This window comes from Equus caballus, chromosome 21 (genome assembly GCF_041296265.1).
Source record: "Equus caballus isolate H_3958 breed thoroughbred chromosome 21, TB-T2T, whole genome shotgun sequence".
Taxonomy (NCBI): domain Eukaryota; kingdom Metazoa; phylum Chordata; class Mammalia; order Perissodactyla; family Equidae; genus Equus; species Equus caballus.
In genome coordinates this window covers 72,229,373-72,236,809 of record NC_091704.1, presented here as the reverse complement: position 1 = coordinate 72,236,809, position 7,437 = coordinate 72,229,373, and positions in this window count along the sequence as shown.

The following is a 7,437-nucleotide window of genomic DNA, read 5'->3' as shown; positions in this document are numbered from 1 at the left end:
GCATGGTTTTATTTCTGGGCTTTCAGTTCTGTTTCATTGATCTGTGCACCTGTTTTTGTACCAGTACCATGCTGTTTTGACTACTGTAGCTTTGCAGTATGCTTTGAAGTCAGGGATTGTGATGCCTCTGGCTTTGTTCTTCTTTCTCAGGATTGCTTTAGCAATTCGGGGTCTTTTGTTGCCCCATATGAATTTTAGGATTCTTTGTTCTATTTCTGTAAAGAATGTCATTGGAATTCTTTGGGATTGTGTTGAATCTGTAGATTGCTTTAGGTAGTATGGACATTTTAACTATGTTTACTCTTCCAATCCATGTACATGGAATGTCTTTCCATCTCTTTATGTCGTCATCAATTTCTTTCAGGAAAGTCTTCTAGTTTTCGTCATATAGGTCTTTCACTTCCTTGGTTAAATTTACCCCAAGCTATTTTATTCTTTTGGTGCGATTGTGAATGGGATTGTGTTCTTGAGTTCTTTTTCTGTTAGTTTGTTGTTAGAGTATACAAATGCTACTGATTTATGCATGTTGATTTTATACCCTGCAACTTTGCTGTAGCTGTTGATTATTTCTGATAGTTTTCCAATGGATTCTTTGGGGTTTTCTATATATAAGATCATGTCATCTGCAAACAGTGAGAGTTTCACTTCTTCACTGCCTCTTTGGGTTCCTTTTATTTCTTTTCCCTGTGGAATTGCTCTGGCCAAAACCTCCAGTGCTATGTTGAATAAGAGTGGTGAGAGTGGACACCCTTGTCTTGTTCCTGTTCTCAGAGGGATGGCTTTCAGTTTTTGCCCATTGAGTATGATGTTGGCTGTAGGTTTGTCATATATGGTCTTTCTTATGTTGAGGTACTTTCCTTCTATACCCATTTTATTGAGAGTTTTTATCGTAAATGGATGTTGGATCTTGTTGAATTCTTTCTCTGCATCTATTGAGATGATCATGTGGTTTCTGTTTCTCATTTTGTTAATGAAGTGTATTGCGTTGATTGACTTGTGGATGTTGAACCATCCCTGCGTCCTTGGTATAAATCCCACTTGATCATGGTGTATAATCTTTTTAACGTATTGCTGTATTCGGTTTGGCAAAATTTTGTTGAGGATTTTTGCATCTATGTTCATCAGTGATATTGGCCTGTAGTTGTCCTTCTTTGTGTTGTCCTTGTCTGGTTTTGGGATCAGGGTGATGTTGACTTCATAGAATGTGTTAGGGAGTGCTCCATCTTCCTCAGTTTTCTGGAATAGTTTGAGAAGGATAGGTATTAAATCTTCTTTGAATGTTTGCTAGAATTCTCCAAAGAAGCCATCTGGTCCTGGACTTTTATTTTTGGGGAGGTTTTTGATTACTGTTTCAATTTCTTTACTCGTGATCGGTCTATTCAGGTTCTCTATTTCTTCCTGCTTCAGTTTTGGGAAGTTGTAAGAGTCTAAGAATTTATCCATTTCTTCTAGGTTGTCCAATTTGTTGGTATATAGTTTTTCATAGTATTCTCTTATGATCTTTTGTATTTCTGTGGTATCCGTTGTGATTTCTCCTCTCTCATTTCTAATTTTATTTGAGTCTTCTCTCTTTTTTCTTACTGAGCTGGCTAAGGGTTTGTCAATTTTGTTTACCTTTTCAAAGAACCAACTCTTTGTTTCATGGATCCTTTCTATTATCTTTTTTGTTTCACTTTCATTTATTTCTGCTCTAATTTTTCTTATTTCCTTCCTTCTACTGACTTAGGGCTTTGTTTCTTTTTCGAATTCTGTTAGGTGTTGCTTGAGATTGCTTATCTGAGATTTTTCTTGTTTATTGAGGTGAGCCTGTGTTGCAATGAATTTCCCTCTTGGGACCACTTTTGCTGCATTCCAAATGAGGTAGTATGCGTGTTTTCATTTTCATTTGTCTCCAGATAATATTTGATTTCTTCTTTAGTTTCTTCAATGATTCATTGTTTGTTCAGTAGCATATTGTTTAGTGTCCACATTTTTGCTCCTTTCCCAGCTTTATTCTTGTAGTTGATTTCTAGTTTCATAGCATTACGGTCGGAAAAGATGCTTGATATTATTTCAACCCTCTTGAATTTGTTGAGGCTTGATTTGTTTCCCAAGATATGGTCTATCCTTGAGAACGTTCCATGTGTACTTGAGAAGAATGTGTGACCTGCTGTTTTTGGATGGACTGTTCAATATGTATCTATTAAGTCCATCTGGTCAAGTTTTTCATTTAATTCTATAATTTGCTTGTTGACTTCCTGTCTGGATGATCTATCCATTGGTGTTAGTGTGGTGTTGAGGTCCCTACTATTATTGTATTGTTGTTGATATCTCCTTTTAGTTTTGTTAATAGTTGCTTTACATACTTTGGTGCTCCTGTGTTGGGTGCGTATATATTTATAAGTGTTATGTTTTCTTCGTGGAGTGTTCCTTTTGTCATTATAAACTGCCTCTCTGTCTCTCTTTATCTGTTTTGCTTTGAAGTCTACTTTGTCTGATCTAAGTATGGCAACACCTGCTTTTTTGTAAATATTGGCACCTGAGCCAACAACTGTTGCCAATCTTTTTTTTTTTTTTCTGCTATATCTCCTCAAATACCCCTGGTACATAGTTGTATATCTTAGTTGCAGGTCCTTCTAGTTGTGGCATGTGGGACGCCGCCTCAACGTGGCCTGACAAGCAGTGCCATGGCTGCGCCCAGGATCTGAACTGGCGAAACCCTGGGCCACTGCAGCAGAGCACGCAAACTTAACCACTCAGCCAGGGGGCCGGCACCGACACCTGCTTGCTTATGTTCATCATTAGCTTGGAGTATCGTCTCCCATCCCTTCACTCTGAGTCTGTGTTTGTCTTTGGGGCTGAGGTGTGTTTCCTGGAGGCAGCATATTGTTGGGTCTTGTCCTTTAATCCATCCTGCCACTCTGGGCCTTTTGATTGGAGAGTTCAATCCATTTACATTTAGAGTGATTATTGAAATGTGGGGGGCTAACGCTGCCATTTAATCACTTGTCTTCTGGTTCCCTTGCATTTCCTTTGTTTCTCGTCCCATGATCTTTGGACTACCAATTCAGGTAGGTAGTTGTCTATATTGGCTTTCTTCTTATTTGTAATTTGTGTCTTTATTCTTGCTATTTGTTTAGTGGTTACCATGTGGTTTGTATAAAAGATCTCATCGATGAGATAGTCCATTTTCTGATAGCCTCTTATTTCCTTAGATTAAGCCACTCCATCCCTTTCCTCTTCTCCTTCTAGGTTGTTATTGTCAGATTTTTTCTTCTCTTCCTTCTTGTGTTGTGAGTTTGTGGTTAAAATGACAAGATTATATTTATTCTTCGTGTTTCCCTTCCTTTTATCTTTAATGTTATACTTAGACTTTGCTAACCTGTTCTGATGGAGAGCTGCAACTTTCTGATTTTGTCTTTCTACTTATCTCCTTTACTCTGGGTTTTCTAACCCCTTTCCTTTTTTTGTTTTTTCAGGTATGAGGGTCTTCCTGAGCATTTCTTATAGGGGAGGTCTTGTGGCGATGAACCCCCTTAACTTTTGTTTATCTGGGAAAGTTTTTATTTCTCCATCATATTTGAAGGATATTTTCGCTGGATAGAGTATTCTTGGCTGCAAGCTTTTGTCCTCCAGAGTTTTGAACATATCATTCCACTGTCTTCTAGCCTGTAAGGTATCTGCTGAGAAATCTGCTGACAGCCTTACGGGGGTTCCTTTGTAGGTTATTTTCTTCTGCCTTGCTGCCCTTAGTATTTTCTCTTTGTCGTTGACTTTTGCAAGCTTCACTACTATATGTCTTGGGGTTGGTCTTTTTACATTGATAAAGTTTGGAGATCTATTAGCTTCTGTCACATGGAGTTCCGTTTCTCTCCCAAGGTTTGGGAAGTTCTCAGCCATTATTTCTTTGAACAGGCTTTCTGTCCCCATCTCCTTCTCTTCTCCCTCTGGGATACCTATAATCCTTATGTTGCATTTCCTAATTGAGTCGGATATTTCTCAGAGAGTTTCTTGATTTCTTTTTAGTCTTAGTTCTCTCTCCTCCTCTATCTGCAGCATTTCTATATTCCTATTCTCCAAACTGCTAATTCTGTCTTCCATATTATAGACCCTACTCTTCACAGAGTCCAGATTTTTCTTAATCTCCTCCATTGTGTTCTTCATCTCCAACATTTCTGATTGGTTCTTCTTTATAGTATCAAGCTCTTTTGTGACATAGCTCCTGAACTCGTTGTCTATCTATATTCTCTTTTAACTCTTTGAGTTTTTTAATGATGACTATTTTGAATTCATTGTCATTTAGGTTATAGATTTCAGCCTCTTCAGGATTGTTTTCTGGGTACTCGTCATTTTCCTTCTGTTCTGGAGATTTAATATATTTTTTCATACTGCTTGATGGTGTGTATTTGTGCCTCTGCATAGAGATAGAGTTTAGTTACTGCTTCCACTTGCTTCTACTGGGGTGGGGGAGGGGGGGTGGCAGCTGTGTAACGTGTACTGACCAGGATCCCTGTCAGCTGTTGCTGACAGGGGACCTGGTCCCCAGGTACTCACAGTGGCACTGTGGGGTCTCTGGTCAGCTGTGGGGACAATCGCAAGGGGGCCTCCCGTTGCTGGTGCCTACTGTCACAGACCACCTAGACACGCTCCCTCCTTAGGGTCTGCAGCAGTGTTATGGCCTTTCACAGTGGCCAGGAGCAGGTTCATTTAGACTTGCAGCTCTGCCACCGTCAGGGCCCATAAGATCTCACTTGTCCACTATGGACCACTGCACAGCTATGGGTATCTACTGCAGTCTATGGTTAGCTCACCCAGCTGTGCTACTTCTGCCTCAGGGCCTTCCAGCCTTGTGATTGTTGGGCGGAGCCTCTCCACTAATGCTGAGCAGAGGCTTTCACTGCAGCAGCTGTGGGACCATGGATATTCTTCCTGGTCCATGGAGCAGACTCACTGGGGCTCCAACTTGCCACCGCCCACTCACACAGTCTCTTTGGGTCTCCCTTGCCCCTCTGGGCCACAGCAGGACTTTGTGTGTTAGCCGCAGCTGGTGGGTTGCTGCACCAGCCAGGCTGCTTTTGTCCCAGGGTCTCTCACTGTTCTGAATGCTGGGCGGAGCCTCTCCGCTAATGCTGAGTAGAGGCTTTCCCTGTGGCTGCTGTGGGCCCGTGGATTTTCCCACTGGGCTAAGCAGCAATCGTGGGGGGCTTAGGTAGGGCTGTAGTCACCTGATTCCACCGTCACACTGCTGATGCATGTGCACACCCGCCCTTGGTGCTGTGGCAATGCTATGAGCGTGACAGCCAGTAGAAAGTCAATTGCAGGTACTAGGCTGTCTGGGTGTCAGTGAGTTTTCACCTATCTCCACCTCCTCCTGGGGGCAAGTCCATCCACCTTCCAATGCATAGCAGCACAGGTCTCTGAGGCATCCTGAGATGCTGTGTGGATATCCTTTGTTGGCTGATGAATGTCCAATTACTTGTAGTTTAAAGGGGGAGAGACAAAGAAAACTGCTCACTCCACCATGTTGCTGACGTCACTCCTCTTGTATGCTATTTTTACAGCACTGGTCCGGAGTCTTGGGACAGCTGTCTATGACAGATGCTGTCATCTTCCCCTCCTGGTAGGGTCCTTTTCAACTGGGCTGTAGAGAGTCTTTTATCTGATGTCTCTTTCAATAAATAAATTCTCCAGGTTATAGTCTAAGATCCTTCAGTTCTGGGAGCTCTCGGGGTCACCTGAAGAATGCAGTGATCTGTGGGGCTCAATGGGCCCCTATTGGTACCGAATGCTGGTTCAGTGTAGATGCCAGGTGGTCTCCAGTGGGTTTCTCTAAAATCCTGCCATGACTATGCGAAGAAATGTCGACAAAAATAATCCATAACCTATCTATAAATGAAAATTTGGGTGAGTTTATTCTGAGCTAAAATGTGAGGACCATGGCCTGGGGCCTTTCTTCCCAACGGAAGAAAGGGCACCTAAGAAGTCAGTTGCACACTTTAAAGTGATTAATGGTTGATTTTATGTCATGTGAATTCTACCAAAATACAAAGATTTTAAAAAGCATGAAGGTCTTGGGTCAGGGGTCCTCCTGTCTGGAGATGCTTCCTTGGTCCTCCTTCTTGATGTGTGTGCACTTCCTGAGCAGCAAGTGGCTCCTACACTTGTGTTCTCTGGGGCCACGCCCATGAATGGCAGTCCCTGGGCTGTCCACGTGGCCTGCCTGTCTGCCCCACAGGATCTGGGCTCAGCAGGCAGCAGCATCTTCTACATTCAGCAAAGGGGCGTGCTTGTACCTCTCACCGTTTGCACTGTGATGTGACCTCGAGGTGGAGACTGCTCCCTTCGGGGGAGTCTGGGGCGCTGGGGCCTCACATTGTGTCTCAACAGGTATGCCACTGTGCGCTATACTTGATGTCATGCTGGCGTTGACATGCGGCTCAGGCTGCAGTTCAGGGAGAAGCAAAGCATCTGGGAAGGTTACTCCACCACCCACTCCCAAGGGGCTGCGCCCTGGGGACACCACCCAGAATCTGAGTTCCGTCCCATGTTCAGGGCACCCGACCTTCTGAGTCCTGGTAGAGGCAGCACTCGCCCCCACCTCGAGGCTGGAAATCCAGATCCCACCCCGCCTGGCCTTCTGCACTGGGGCCCTGGCCCAGGGCCAGGGACTGGGGGCAGCAGTGAGGCCAGCAGAGGGCCAGGCACAGGGTCAGGGCCAGCTCTGTGGCCTGTTGTTGGGTTCGTGCTCCCAGGGTGTTTGCTCATTAGCCCGCGTCCTGTTGATAAATTCCTCCTCTGCTGACAGCAGCCACAGCGGCTTCCTGGTGCCTCATCTCTGAGATATTTGTGTGTGTGCATGTGTGAGGAAGATTGGCCCTGAGCTAACATCCATGCCCATCTTCCTCTACTTTATGTGGGATGCCACCACAGTGTGGCTTGACTAGTGGTGCTTGGTCCACACCCAGAATCCGAACCTGCAAACCCTGGGCTGCCGAAGCGGAGCACGTGAACTTCATCACTACACACCAGGCTGGCCCCTCTGAGATATTTTTGCTCCCCTTTTACCAATGTTGGCGGGGAGGCCCTTGTCTGATCCACATAGTACCTCAGCAAGCCCTGCTGGCCCAGGCAGTCAGTAGCCAGTGGGGCTGGCCCTGTCCTGTGGTGCCCGGGCATGTCGCACTGCCACTGCCCCTCGGTCACACACTCTCCCCCAGGTCTGATCCTCCCCTGAGAGACAGCAGTCTCCAACTACACGTTTCCACGATAACAGAACAGAGCAGGAGTTGTGCAGGGAAAGGTGCACAGCTACGGGAACTGAGAACTGGCCGAGATGTGAGGAGACGGCAGATGATGACTAGGAAGAACGGACACCACCAACCCTGCATGAGAAAGGGTTTTGCTGAAAAGTCACTTAAAGTGGATGTCCAGCAGTGCTGTAAATAATCACAGCAAGTA